Source organism: Cottoperca gobio, chromosome 6 (genome assembly GCF_900634415.1).
Source record: "Cottoperca gobio chromosome 6, fCotGob3.1, whole genome shotgun sequence".
Lineage (NCBI taxonomy): Eukaryota > Metazoa > Chordata > Actinopteri > Perciformes > Bovichtidae > Cottoperca > Cottoperca gobio.
Genome location: NC_041360.1, coordinates 3,790,370 through 3,806,135, shown reverse-complemented (window position 1 = coordinate 3,806,135; position 15,766 = coordinate 3,790,370). Strand labels below are relative to the sequence as shown.

At 38.0% G+C, this 15,766-nt stretch overlaps 1 protein-coding gene across 1 annotated transcript in view; it reads right to left on the bottom strand.

Annotated features, from left to right (window-relative positions):
• Window positions 1–14,139, bottom strand: part of mical2b (microtubule associated monooxygenase, calponin and LIM domain containing 2b) — a 57,138-nt gene extending 42,999 nt beyond the window's left edge. The window contains 1 exon segment of the mRNA XM_029433166.1: window positions 13,963–14,139. The gene's annotated coding sequence lies outside the window, so the exon portion shown is untranslated.
• Window positions 14,140–15,766: the final 1,627 nt, after the last annotated feature.

The following is a 15,766-nucleotide window of genomic DNA, read 5'->3' as shown; positions in this document are numbered from 1 at the left end:
CCGGCGGGGCCCGAGCAGCCGGGAGACTGGGTGACTGTCCGAAAGAAGTGTTATCAGAAGCCCATGGTTCACCACCAACCGCTTGCTGTTTCTAACAGATTCTCCCCACTCAGTGACACACTAGCTGAGAAGCCAACTCTGGTTATCGGTAGCTCAATTTTGAGATCCGTTTATTTTGAGACACCAGCGACGATAGTCACGTGCATTCCTGGGGCCAGAGCGGGCGACATAGTAGCACATTTGAAACTGCTGGCTAAGGCTAAACGTAAATACAGTAAGATTGTTATTCACGTCGGCGGTAATGACACGCGATTGCGTCAATCGGATTGTACTAAAGTTAATGTGGAGTCGGTGTGTACATTTGCCAAAACAATGTCGGACTCTGTAGTTTTCTCTGGTCCTCTGCCAAATCTTTTGAATGATGACATGTTTGGCCGCATGTCATCATTCCGTCGCTGGCTCTCATGGTGGTGTCCAGATAATGATGTGGGCTTCGTAGACAATTGGCGGACTTTCTGGGGAAAACCTGGTCTGATTAGGAGTGACGGCATTCATCCTACTTTGGCTGGAGCAGATCTCATATCCAATAATATTACAAAGTTTATTAGTGGACTTAATCCATGACAACCCAGAGTTGAGACCAGGAGAAAGAGTTGCAGTCTTACACACTTCCCTGTGCTTCTTTCCAGGCAGTCACCCACTCAAATCCCCATAGTGACTGTGTCTGCCCCACGACCACTGAAACTAATCAAGTCTATGGTTAACAGAAGAGGAGTTATACATGAAAACCTAATTAAAATAAACACCACCACTGCAAAAGTGCAACTAAATCGAAAAATTCAATGTGGTTAAACATCAGATCTTTATCAACGAAAGCTGGATTGGTAAATGATTTAATATCAGTTAATAAGATTGATTTATTTTGTCTCATTGAAACCTGGCTGAGACATGAAGAATATGTCAGTCTAAATGAATCCACATTATTATATCCATCCATATTAATACTCGCATTCCTCGAGGTACTGGCCGAGGAGGTGGAGTTGCGGCCATATTTGACTCAAACCTCTTGATCAATCCTAAACCTAAACTAAACTATAACTCTTTTGAAAGCCTTGTTCTTACGCTCTCAAACCCAACATGGAAAACAATAAAGCCAGTTTTATTTGTTACTGTGTACCTGCCCTCCTGGTCCGTATTCTGAATTTCTATCTGAATTCTCAGAATCTTTATCAAGTTTAGTCCTTAAAACAGATAAAGTAATTATTGTAGGTGACTTTAATATTCATGTGGATGTTGATAGTGACAGCCTTAATAATGCATTTATCTCAATATTAGATTCAATTGGGTTCAGTCGAAATGTACATGAACCAACTCACTGTTTAAACCACACTCTGGACCTTGTTCTGGGATATGGTGTTGAAATTGAAAGTTTATCAGTGTGTCCACATAATCCTCTTTTATCAGACCATTTAATAACTTTTGAAGTCCTGTTACTGGACTACAAGCCAGTAGGCAAAATATCCTACGCTCGATGTTTATCTGAAAGTGCTGTGACTAAATTTAAGGAAGTGATTCCATCAGCACTTAATTCAATACCAGGACTCAATATCAATATAACAGAGGACTCCAATGCTAACTTTAGTCCCTCCCAAATTAATCATCTTGTTGATAGCGCTGCAGCCTCACTGCGAATAACACTCGACTCTGTCGCTCCTCTAAAGAAGAAGATCATAAAACAGAAAAAGAAAGCTCCATGGCTTAATTTACACTAAATTGGAAGAATCTCGTTTAGTCTGGTTAGATCATCTTAAAAAGTATAAGAAGGCTCTCCGTAATGCCAGAGCAGCTTATTACTCTTCCTTAATAGAAGAAAATAAGAACAACCCCAGGTTTCTTTTCAGCACTGTAGCCAGGCTGACAGAGAGCCACAGCTCTACAGAGCCTTCTATTCCTATATCTCTCAGTAGTGACGACTTCATGAGCTTCTTTAACGATAAAATTATAATTATTAGAGACAAAATTAATCTCCTCCTGCCCTCAATTGGTAATGACTTAACTTCAACCTCCAGAATTTTAAAAACCTCTGTAACTCCTGAAATATATCTAGACTGTTTTACTCCAATCAACCTTAACCAACTAACTTCAACAATCTCATCGTCTAAGCCATCAACCTGTCTTTTAGACCCGATTCCAACTAAACTGTTTAAAGAAGTTTTACCCTTAATTAACACCTCGTTATTAAATATGATCAACCTGTCTCTATTATCTGGCTACGTACCAAAATCCTTTAAAGTAGCTGTAATAAAACCACTTCTTAAAAAGCCTGGTCTTGATCCAGAGGTTTTAGCCAACCATAGACCGATATCTAACCTTCCCTTTCTCGCTAAAATCCTTGAGAAAGCAGTTGCAAAACAGTTATGGGATTTTTTACATAATAGTTTATTTGAGGTTTTTGAATCTGGATTTAGAGTTCATCATAGCACAGAGACGGCACTGGTGAAAGTTACCAATGACCTTCTATTGGCATCAGACAAAGGACTTGTCTCTGTTCTTGTCTTGTTAGACCTCAGTGCTGCTTTCGACACTGTTGATCATGACATTCTACTACAGAGACTGGAACATTGTGTTGGCATAAAAGGAACCGCACTAAGCTGGTTCAAGTCCTATTTATCTGAGCGATCTCAATTTGTATGTGTTAACGATAAATCCTCCATGACAGTCAAAGTCAGTCTTGGAGTTCCGCAGGGTTCTGTACTTAGACTGATTCTATTCACCTTATATATGCTTCCTTTGGGCAATATTATAAGGAACCACTCTATAAACTTTCATTGCTATGCAGATGATACCCAATTATATCTATCAATTAAACCAGATGAAACCAATCAATTGGCTAAACTTCAAGCATGCCTTAAGGACATAAACACTTGGATGTCTAGCAACTTCTTGATGTTAAACACAGACAAAACTGAAGTATTCAAAATCCTTCTCCTGACTTACAAAGCAATTAATGGTCAGGCTCCAGCATATCTTAAAGATCTCATAGTACCTTATAAACCAACTAGAGCATTACGCTCCCAGACTGTAGGGTTACTTGAGGTTCCTAGAGTCTCTAAGAGTACAATGGGAGCCAGAGCCTTCAGCTATCAAGCTCCTCTCCAGTGGAACCAGCTTCCAGTTTGTGTTCAGAAGGCAGACATACTCTCCACATTTAAGAGTAGGCTAAAGACTTTCCTTTTTGATAAAGCTTATAGTTAGGGCTGGCTCAGGTTTGCCCTGGATCAGCCCCTAGTTATGCTGCTATAGGTTTAGACTGCCGGGGGACACCTCCCTGCTCTCTTCCTTCTCTTCCTCTCTCCTCTCCTTCCCCTCCCTCTCTTCTTCTCCCTCTCTATCTGTATGCATTTATGTAAATGTATGTTACTAACTCATCGTCCGGGGTATCATCCCTGGAGTTTCTGTGTCTCATGTGGCAGGTTGCCACTGATAAAGTTTACATCAGGATCAGGAATGATGTTTCAACACAACATCATTCTCTGCCAAATGTTGTATATGTACTAGGTTGTTTATCATGTACATACGACATCTATTGCACGTCTGTCCGTCCTGGGAGAGTTTCTCTCCCTGAGGTTTCTTCCATTTTTCCCCCTTTAATTGTGGGGTTTCTTTTAGGAAGTTTTTCCTTGTGCGATGCGAGGGTCTAAGGACAGAGGGTGTCGTAACCTGTAGTCTGTAAAGCACACTGAGACAAATGTATAATTTGTGATATTGGGCTATACAAATACATTTGATTTGACTTGTGTGCACAAATGTGTAGAGCTCAGAAACTTTGATGTATTCATGGGGAGTCGAATGGTCACTCTGGCACAGTCACAGAATAAATAGATAAATAAGCAAATAAGGTTGAAGTGATTACCACTGACATGTATTATTTTGTATTTTACAGAATGTATCACTATGTGGCATACCGCCAGCTGGTGAGATTTTGTTGGGGAATACTTGGTAAGAACCACAGAATGCCATCATGTGCCATTCAAAAGATCTGTGCTACGTTTCCATCTGACAACTACACGTCGTTCAAGTATCAGCACTTTATTAGAGTCAATAACAAAACACAATGTCAGTTCAGTGATTGAATCTGCTTCTATACAGCACAACTGCATCCCTCTTGTTTGGTTCTTCCACCGACTGCTGAGTGGAGCTGGGACTTCGAAAGGTTCCTCATCAACATTGTCTTGGCGCAAAGCGTATAGTCTCGGTCAAGAGTTCAGTAACATACTCTGCAAAAAAGATGTTTTATAATCAAGCATTATTTTATATATATATATATATATATATATATATATATATATATATATATATATATATATATATATATATATATATATATATATATATATATATATATATATATATATATATATATATATATATATATATATATATATATATATATATATATATATTTTAAATAAATAAATAAAAAAAAAAAATATATATATATATATATATATATATATATATATATATATATATATATATATATTTATTATGATGCTGACCTTGACTTGGATTGGAACTTGCAGTCCAGCTGACCTGACACGTGGTCGCGCCTGCATGGACTTGTTGTGTGTCCGCGGAGGGGGATCCGTCTGCACAGCTATTTCTTTCTGACATGTCTGAAATGTACAAAACACAACTTTACTAATAAATCTTTCAAACCAGCTTGAAATTGTATTGCATGTTTATACATGTCTGCGTAAAGAAAATATCTAATAACATTCAGAATAAAAGATGTGGTTGAAGTGATTGAGAGAGCAATGATATCAAATTAAACAAATATATGAATTATGTACATGCATGTGGTGATTGTATGTTTAACCCGTCATGTGCAGGTCCACTGGTACTACAACTGTAATGTACAGATGACGTACAGTCTGTATACTTACTGGTGTACACACAGCTTCCTCCCCAGTGTGGATGTCCAATAGATGGTCGCTGATCATACAGGTATCCTCAGTTCTGTCAGTGGCTTCATTCAACAATGTTTCAATACCTATGTAATAATAGTGTGATAGTTCAAAGTTATATAGACTCATGCTTTTACTCAAACTACAGAATAAAATGGGGAAGCCTGTTAAACATTGAATCTATACTTAATTAAGCTAATGAAGTGTAATTAGCTAAAGTTATTAGCTAACCTGGCTATTACCTGGTGTAAACTCGTTACATACAGTAGCTAGACCGATTATGGCTTTATGCTTGAAACAATAAATAAAGTAAACAAGTAGCACGGCTTACTTTTGCTCTTTCCCTTTTGGCGAATGCATTTCGTCGTCTCTTTGGTGGAGGACTCTGCACCGACGGACGTGTTTGAGTCGGCATGCTGGCTTGTGCTGGCTGAGGTCTCGGCAGTATTGTAGGCACAGCATCTGCGTTCAGTTTTAAATTATTTTTGAATCTCATTTCCTTGGCGAGCATAGTTTGTTCGAAACACGATCTCTCAAAGTGCTGCCCACAAATCATCGGTTTCATCGACGCACTTGTCTTGTCCATAAACGCGACATTTTATCATCTTTTGGCCACAGAAAGCTAGATTTGGAGACGGCCCCACATCCCCATACAACACATCGCTTCACAATTATCCTTGGCGATCGATTGTTGTCCATTCTTTCTCGTAATAATTGACAGCAGTCTTTGCTGGACGCTTCAACGCAGACGAACACTGGCGGCGGCTGTATTATACTTGTGACGTCATCGCAAGAACATTGCCGAAGTGGATGCTCTCAGCGCAGCGATCGGTTGTTTTTATGCTGTTATGATCGTGATTTATTACGAATACATCAATATTAAAAATATATATATGGCACATTTCACAATAGATATGCAACCTCTATCATATACCAAGCCCAATAACACTGACAAAATATCATTTCGTAGGCCCTTTAAATGTCTTCCAAAGCACTTTGTTTGAACTGTAGGTTAAGTAGGCTTCACATACAGACAGAACAAAGTGCCCAGCAAAGTATAATCAACTACTAGTAAATAGATTTGTAGAGTTTCAAAGAGTACAATGGCAAATTGACAAATCTTTCATAAGGTTTTCAAAGTGAGAAATGAAAGTGCAACTGTGTCGAGAAATAAATATCCAAGTCAAAAGGCCCGAAGACAAACCGGATGCTTTTATATTTACAAATTCATTTTGATCGTGTAATAAAAGACGAGGCCAGAGGTCTGTTTGTGTCAGACGTTGTAGGAGAAGTGTGAGGAGGTGTGAAGCAACACCATGAATGCCTTGACGGGCTGTCCAAGACCATCTCAAAGTGCGCGCTCATATCTGGAATGTATAGCACAAAGTAACAGGTCCTTTTTTGTGAGCAGTGCATTTTGTGAGTGAAACTTTTTAAACTGACCTCAATATGAAAGCAGGCAAACGATGGAAGATCCCTGTTGGGTTCGGGTCAGTGATATGAAACTAACTGGCAAAACGGCAAACAGATCACTGACAGCTGTTGGGTTCTCCATGACAACCCTCAGGAGAGAGATAAGGTGTTCAAAGTAGTTTTAATCAGTGTCATAAAAAGTCATAAGTTATTTATTTTTATTATTTAGTCATTTATATTCTGACATGAACAAAGCAGAGTGCAAAAATTCTAATTAATCTATTGGTCACAAGACTTGTATGATGTGTCACTTACAACAGAACAGAACTTTTGTGTGTGTGTGTGTGTGTGTGTGTGTGTGTGTGTGTGTGTGTGTCCGAGAATGTCTGAGAGAGGGATCAAAGCTCAGACAACAAGTTCCTGCCTAGACAAAGAGAGAGAGGAAAAACACAGGGTGGGATACAGAAAGTGTAGACTTGGCTTTAGGGATGTCACAATACCAGAAATGTTTTAGTCGATACCAATACTAATAAGTGAAATTTGATTATTATTGATTCCCAATTTGATACGATTAAAATTTGAAAATGTAAAAAAATCCTATGTCCTTCATCATACACGCATTACTTCTCACATACGTTTTTTTGTTATGAAGTCAAACAGGTCATAATTCCCTCTCCAATATCTACTTGAGACACTTTGAGCTGCAGTGGACCACAGACCGCACTGCAGCCTGTACATAACAATAGACAGTATAACCTGCGGTGTGGGTGTGACGTAGTTCATCGAGTGTTGTGGCAAGTAGATTGCCCTTGTGTGTGTTTGCTAAAACCAAAATGTATGCGTTCTAAAAACCAAAACGTGTGTGCATATCACAGTAACGACGATATTGTAAAATCCCAAACTCTATAATTCACCTTCGCCTGACAGTTATTATGGAGCTTGAACACACCATAATGCAACTGTATGGAACCTCCGTTCATCGGCTGCTAACAGCTAGTAGCTTTATCAGGGAAAAGTTCGACAGTGAGCTTCCTGCATCCAAACACATTTTCTATCGACCCAGTGACAGAGGACGTCGTTAGTCTTGAGCCCAGAGAGTACCTGTTGTACCTGAAAAACGAGTATCGTCATGTTTTACAAATTTTGGCATCAACTTGGTGCCGAAGTATCGGTTCTCGTGACATCTCTAAAGGGCTCTACAGACAAAGACCTGTAAGGAAGTGTTAGGTGCAGAGAACACCGTTGCAGATATTTTAGTTTGAATGGTATGGAACTTAAATCTGACAACAAAGAGTGCAGTCTTGGCCAGGAGATGTGCTGCTCCTCAGTGTGATGCTGATTAGCTCCAGCAGCAGTGATTTCGTCTGAAAACAGGAAATGTGAACAGCTGGAATGAAGAGCTCAAGTGCGGCCCTGCTGCATCGTCCTAAGAGACCAATCAACAACATCTCGACAAAATGACCATGAAATCCTGATTTGAAATAATAAGGAACAATATCTGCTAATGAATAAGATGAAATGATAATAGATTTTACTAAGAAATACAAACTGCGCCCAAAATGATATTTTGTAAGATAGCTTTCAGAAGTCAGGGGAACACAATGAAGCCAAGAGGTTCTTCAAACTATTTATATATATCCATATAGATTTATGTCATTGTATCTTGGTCTATACATGTAACTGTAGAAGAGGGTTTGGCAAAGCACTTTCCTACTTCTTCCCATGAATAAGTTTGGGTATCTAGAACCGGTACCAAAATTCAGATTCTAGAGGTATATTAAGAAATTAAAATTTAGATTCTGCTTATTGGTTCCTAAAGCACATAAATCAGGCTTGCTCTGATCACAGGACCACGTCATATCGATTCGCAGGAAGAAGTCCGGTAAGTTTAACAGCGGCAACTGTGACAAGATCTGTTACTCCATCAGAAAAGACCATGAATATTACCATGAATATTTTGTTTATATTCATTTTTGGAGAGAGAGAGAGATTAAAAAACTTTGGATTCATGTCCCAAGTAAAGAAAATGAGAACAAGAAAACAGCACAAAAAAGTGGTTACAAGACTAAAGAAGTGGACGATAAAACTGAAGAAGACAGGCATGAAGTAAACACTAAAGGGAACACGGGATGGGCGATAAAATCTTACAGACTATTTCTCTTAGCGTAAGCAGTACAATCATTTCAAAATCATTCTCTAATCAATACTGAGTCACATTATTGATGTATTGAGTAGGTAGCCGTGTAAAAAGAGGGATAATGTGAAATGAGTCGGTCATTATTGCAAAATTAACCCCTTCAGGGTCATTCAAGACCCTTTGGGGTTCATTTCACCATAATGACAATAGAATGTACGGTTTATTTTATTAGTCAAATTTAGTTGTTTTTGCAAGAAACTTGAATAAATGCAGTTGTTTGAAGGAGATATTTTCACAGTAATAAAAAATATATTATAAAAAGTAGTAGGAAATGGAAATACCCAAAGTACAAGTACCTCAAAATATTACTTGCAGTTACCCCATAACAACATACAGTTAGCAGAGGGATCCACTAAATGGATCCATGACCCGTGTTGGTTACTGACCCAGAAATAACTGAAAACTGATATTGTTAAATAGTAATAACTAGTAATCTTCCACTGAAATGTAAAATACTCACTTACACATCTTTCATCTTTTACTCTCCAGTTAGTTCAACTTCTTTCACTATTTGCATTTTGACTGCCACTTCAATAGTTTCAGCATTTAGACTGTTTATCGTCCAGTGTGAATGTTATTCCATATTTAGCCTTTTTCTTATTACAATAAATAGCCTACATTTGAAATAATTCAGTAAAGTGTGCCCAATGTCGCTGAAACTGCACCTTCTGCCATAATTTGACCAATTTTCACATTTAAATATTGCTTATCTTTCTGATTAAAACATTTAAGAAACCTTTAAAAAAAAGGAAACAGAAGAAATATATTTCTTTTTACGATACAAAGTCACTAACCGCTCACACTGCTAACAGCCTTTCCGGAGAGGAAACTTCTGCATGAATATCTATGAGCCACATCGGTCCACAGCTGAGAGGAACACACCCATACTTAACCCACAGATAAGAGCTCTCAGAGGGAGCAAACTGCCACCAGCTACATATCTGTTATTCCCTCAGCAGAGTGGATCTTTAATGTCATGTACAGAAGGCAAACCATGTGCGTTCACAGGGAAGCTTGTACGTTTGATTTGATATAAAGGTGCAGACAGGTTAAATGACAGCATGTCAGAAGGTGCATCAGCAAAACAGCATGATGTCTTGGAGTTTCTCACAAAGAAGCAGAAACGTGTAGAATGCATTTCATTCCTCATACAACATTAGCAAAGCCATTTGTTAAATATATTAAAAATCCTGCATTGTTTACATCCATGTCTTCCACTCCACTGCCGTGTCAGTGCGTCGCATTTCTCGGCACGTTTCCACTGATTCCCAACAGTACCTTTTCCTAAAGTTTCTTCTACCATTTATTATAAAATGTATGTATACTATAAATGGTATACTATAAAATAAAAAGCTCACAGGTTCAACTGTATATATATGGGATCTTTCAGGGCTATAACTACACAGGTCCGCCATGTTTGAGTTCCTTTAGCTAGACCAGACGATCATGTAAGAAATCTGATCCCGCCTGCAGCCTTAAAGGGACAGCTGAGTTATATGACTTTTATGGTCACTGAGCCAAACGGACACATACGAGCGTTCACTTCACGTTTGCTGTCTTACTGCACGATACTCGTCACTGTAAATGTCTGATCTTCGCCAAAGTGCTAAATGCATCCTGAAAGTCTGACAAACTGACTGGTGAGTTTCCTTTTGAGAGAGTCAAAAGGCAGTTCATAAGAATAAGGGAGGGGGGAAAAGGGAAGAGAGATTTGCATCTCTTGTCTGGGTCATCAGATGTAAATACCAGGGAGTAATTCAAGACAGACAAATTTCAAAGGGACGCAAATCACTCTGGATTTACACGCAGATGAAAAGTGAAAGTCTAAAAACCAAGTCCTGACAGTGACCTGAAGCGACAATGCTAATGTCATGCTAACTAAACTACCGTTCCATAAAAACAATGCTTCATGGGGTAGTTTGACATTTAGTTTCACAATAAACTAGCTTAGTTTAACACGTTGCATCTTGTTTGTTTAATCCACACACACACACACACACTATTAAATCGTTTAACCTATTGTAGCTACTGTTATTTGCACCTTTATACAGCTGTAACTGTGTTAGAGAGCAGATTTTGCTTTATACTTTTTGCTTATCTAAGCCAATAGCCTTCTGGCTCTCTTCATATTTACCTTACAGACATCAGCAGGGTATTAATCTAGTCAACGCTTGACAGACAAGCTGATAAGCATTTTCTCTAAAAATGTCTAACTTTTCTTTGTAAGTACAAGAAGAACATGATCAGGACAATGAAAAGCATCAAAAGGCTTCACATGCTAAAGCACATGATACTCAGGACATGTGAACATGCATTTTTATCAACCATAACCAGAAGCAGAGGATTACAAAGACAGGCCTGTTCTTGTGTGAACAAGAAATACACTCCCATGACAGTCACCACAACACAGTGAACTAGCAGGAAAATAACATTCAGTTCATTATCATCATAAGAGTGTTGACTTTGTGCAGACAACATTATCCCTTAGGAGTTATACAGTTGAGTCAGAGATCAAACCCAAAACTGACTGCTCTGTTGGGCAAAAAACCTGTATCTTCATCACCAAGGCAATTGAGATCATGAGGCATCAAACACTTGTGTATTTGATATTTCAAGCTACAAGCAAATCAAGCTCATTCAAACCAACACTAATAACAAACAATGCTGGAGAAAACAAAAACAAAAATTCAAATATATGATACATTACAATACAACTAGGTATCATGATCAATTCATTTAGTGCACAGGTTCTTGACACTTGATACCAAGTATTCATCTCTTCTTTGGCCAAAACACACCTGATGTGAAGACACAACAGTTTGTACATACCATGAGGTGAAGAAGGATTCAGTCTCCAAGAACGTGTGGTTTGTAATCTAATTCCACAGATATACAAGGAGATCTACCCTAACACACGTCTGTTTCTCTGAATAAGGTTTTACTAAGGGCATAGTGTTGATCGCCACCTTTGGCACAAAGGTTGTACCAAAGCATGGGGGAGTGTCTAAACATGTGGTAAACACCAATAAAACACATATGACTGTGAAAGGAAAGGTTTAGTAACAATGCCTTAATTGGCATTGCTGACATCAATATCATCATGTCAGCAATGATGCTGAATGAAAAATTAAATAAAAAACATTCATATGTTTTTTTAACGATATGAACGGTTTGTTTTGTGAGGGAACTACAGAAATGTTGCTAAACGCAATAGTTAGCTGCATTTGCTGGCCCCAGAGAAAAGCAGCACCTTTTGAAGACTTGAGCCATATTACACCCCAATAACTCCTCTTCTGCACCCACAAACTTCTACAGACAGACTTGCCAACAATGGCTGCCAATACAGCTCCAGTCATCATGTACCTTTTTGTTCCGAGCCTCCAAAAATCCAAAAGTAGCACCGCAAGAGTCACTGATGGCTCTACATTACACTGTAAAAACATTAATACACTAAAGAAAATATATATATATATAATATATATATATAAAAATATATATATATATATATAGATATATATATAGATATATATATATATATATAGATATATATATATATATATACATAGATCTAATATATATATATAGATTCTATATATAACTAAAAGAGATAAAAAAAAATAGATAAGATAATATATAACTCTCATATATATATATATATAAATATATTATATCTATATATATATATATATATATACATTATATATATATATATATATATATATATATATATATATATATATAAAAAATATATATATAAAAAATATATATATAAAAAAAAAAGATTTCTCATCTGAGAGCAGCCCACTGGTCTGTTAGTGACAGTGACACCCGGCTCCCTGATGTATTTTTGTCTTGCTGCTTCTGCCCCTGGGCTGTATGTGCAGTGACACCCCCTTATAAGTCAACTCATTCCAGGAAGTGAAAGCTTATGCAACAGCTTGTTCACCCCTCCGCCCCCCAGAGGCATCATGGTACAGATAAAATGAAAGGGTCAAAGATTACCATCTTTCAGGTTGTATACATACCAGTATGTCAGGACAAAAGCATACAATCAATTGTTAGAATATTCAGTTATGATTTGTGACCACAAAGTCTCCATCAATGCCACATACATAAAAACCCAGATGACAGACAAACTGTGGCACCACTCAAACACCAACTAGAGGGCAAAGTGACACACAGTCATCACTGTATGAAGAGCCAAACAAACACTAAATGAACTTACTGTCCAATGATATGAAGCATCGCAGGTTAGCCTGAAGGCTTTGGGTAACCATCCGTACATTACTCAAAGGTTCAATCACATAGCATATCCTATGTAAACTTTTTTTTCTGTCAATGGGATCCAAAAAATACTTTATGTTGGGATAAGGGAAAGTTTTAAAGTGCACATGGTTTAGTCAGCAGTAGGGCCTAAATGGTGTAGAATCAGCAGCAAGGTAACAACAGCTTTTTTTTGTTCTACAATTAGCCCCGTTTAAAACCAGCATTTTACAAGGATTTGTGAAAGTCCTGGGCCTCTGATCTGTTCTTTATGCTGAGCAAGCTGCTTTTAATCAACACTCACATTCAACAACTATAAGCTCGTTGCAACGATTGCTCCTCCTAATGATTATTTAGTTGAATCCATGTATATGAATGGAGCCATAAAAATGTACACACCGAGTGTATGGCCAGACCTCTGCACTGCTTGGTTGGGGGGGAAAAAATTAAAAAAGAAGAAAGAAAAGGAGGGATGCACTTATTAAATTTGAATGCAGGTCCAGTTCTAACGAAGACTAATCCATCATATTACTCAAGTTCAAATGGAGTGAACGTTTATCCTACTACTAAAACAAAACTGAGGTTGAGAAGCCTGCTGCACACAGCAATCCACTGGAAGGTGACAGGAGGGACACACATGTCACCATAGAACAGCAAGTTCACATGTCCCACTCTTCTTTCCACCTCAAGTTGCAGCTTGTTTAAGAGGGAAGTCATTAGCAACCCCACTTATTTATACCCTTGGAGGGGTAATACAGTCATGTATTATTATAGCTTCAGTCCATTGAACACCTAGTTGTTTTTCTAACCTTCACCATAATAAGAAAACTGATTTTGTAAACAAATTGTCATCTAAAACTTCGTTTGGGGGGCTGCCTGCACACGTCACCTGTTGCACCTCTACCATCTATAAAGTTACAGCCAGGCATACATCATTCAACAGCACTTCATTGCCAATAACAGTTAGCTAGCTTCAAACACGCACTACACACAGACGAAAGGAAACATTTCCCTGGCAGTGCGTGCTGAATGTCAGGTATCAACCTTTTCTACATAACATTCCTTATAAGCGCTCAGTCGTACTCTCACGCGCAGAGGAAAGTGCGGCTGTCAGCTACTTACACTGGGGAGTCCATGAAAAATAAACGGCAGTCTTATCCACAATATGTCGACAGTGAAAGTAGCAAACTGTCCTCACAGGTCGGTTACCACATTAATGTCGGCTCTGTGGTTCTCTCCAGCGACCTGGTTCTCACTTGAGAGCCGCCGTGTCTTCCGCCCCCCGTGTTGTAGGTTAGCGTCAAGTCCGACTACAGGACAGGGAGTGGACTTCCGGTTAATGTTTTTCTAGAATAAACCTCTCATTAATGGTATAATTCAGTGGTAAGGTCGATGAAATATATGATATTTTAAATTCCATTCACAGTCTATGATTCTATGATTCATGTCTAAAGCTGTATCAGGGCTGCCAAAAAATCAATAATTATTTTAGTGAGTATCTGGTATTCAGTAAAAGTCTTCTATCTATATGAAATGCTGAAACATGGGTTTTCTTCACATTTCTTCACAGTAGGCCTACATGTAGTTATTTAATCCTAACAAAATAAATGAAACACATTCCAGCATTTTAGAAAGAGCATTTAAAGAAGTCTGTAAACCCTATAAACGTAGTTTTGGTTGATTAAAAATACACAAAATCATTATAGTCTACTTCATGCAGGGAAACTTCATAGCTAAGCTAGCTAATAAGCTAATCACCAAATGAGTTTTATCTCTTCCATATTGTATTATATCCACAAACTCAATGTTGGTGGTTAGAGTAGTGTCTGTAATTATTTACTTATTACTAATATTTTATTTACTTAATGTATGATTCGGGAGACATTGTGTAAAGAAATTTCCTCCAATTAGCCTATGACAACTTTAATTTAATAAAATATGCAGTTTGATAGCAGCAGTCAAAAATGCACGTCAGGCCTATTTAGGTCTAGTTTTTAAAACCTCATTTTATTTTGAAAGTCAATTTGCTCTGACTAATTTAGTTTGCGGCTAGCTTTACACAACCAATTGAATTGGAAAAAGCTGCGCTTCCCAGCGCTCCTGAGAAGACATCCAATAGGAACCTTAACATTAAACTTGGGCTGGTGGAAATCTTGACAGTCAAATGGATTTTTCTCATTCAGCATTTAAGTCACAGAGGATAGCAGCAGCATGCTAATGGTGGACTTTAATTAGTACGTCAATAAATTATACAACATGTACAAAAACATCATTTTAAAATCAAATATAGACCGCTTGAAATTTTGATGTTGAAGATTAAATACATTAAATTAAATTCTCTCCAGTTTGGCAGTAGCCGTAAACACAACTTCCAAAGACCATCCATCAGCACGTAGTCCCTACCAGCTCCCAGGATGCTCTTGGTTGGCTGACCTCTGACCTTCCTGTGGATGGGAACCAGAGAAAATACAGCTTTCCAACACATGCTAATATTGTGTCACATTATGTCACAATTAATGAAGTAATGAATCAATGTAGTTTTAGTTCATTGAATCTCAAGTATTTTTTTCAAAATCTATCAAATGATATATTGATTTGGAAATAATGTTGTACTTACAGAGTACTTTAGTGACTTTATGGTAGGCTGCACTTTCTATGAACAGCCACAATAGCACTTACAGGTAACTCTAATCGGACATTGGAAATTATTTCCTAAAAAACACACTTGTCTTTCTGCATCTGCATGACGGGACACCGCTTGAAACTGACAGCTGTCATAAGACAGACAGCTATCTGTGCAGAAGACACTGGTGATGAAGATGTCTGTTAGAGGTCTGGAGAAGGAGACACTGGTGGTGAAGGTGCGTCTGTTAGAGCAATGGTCCCCAATCTTTTTAAGGACCGGGGTGGCTAAAACACACACATA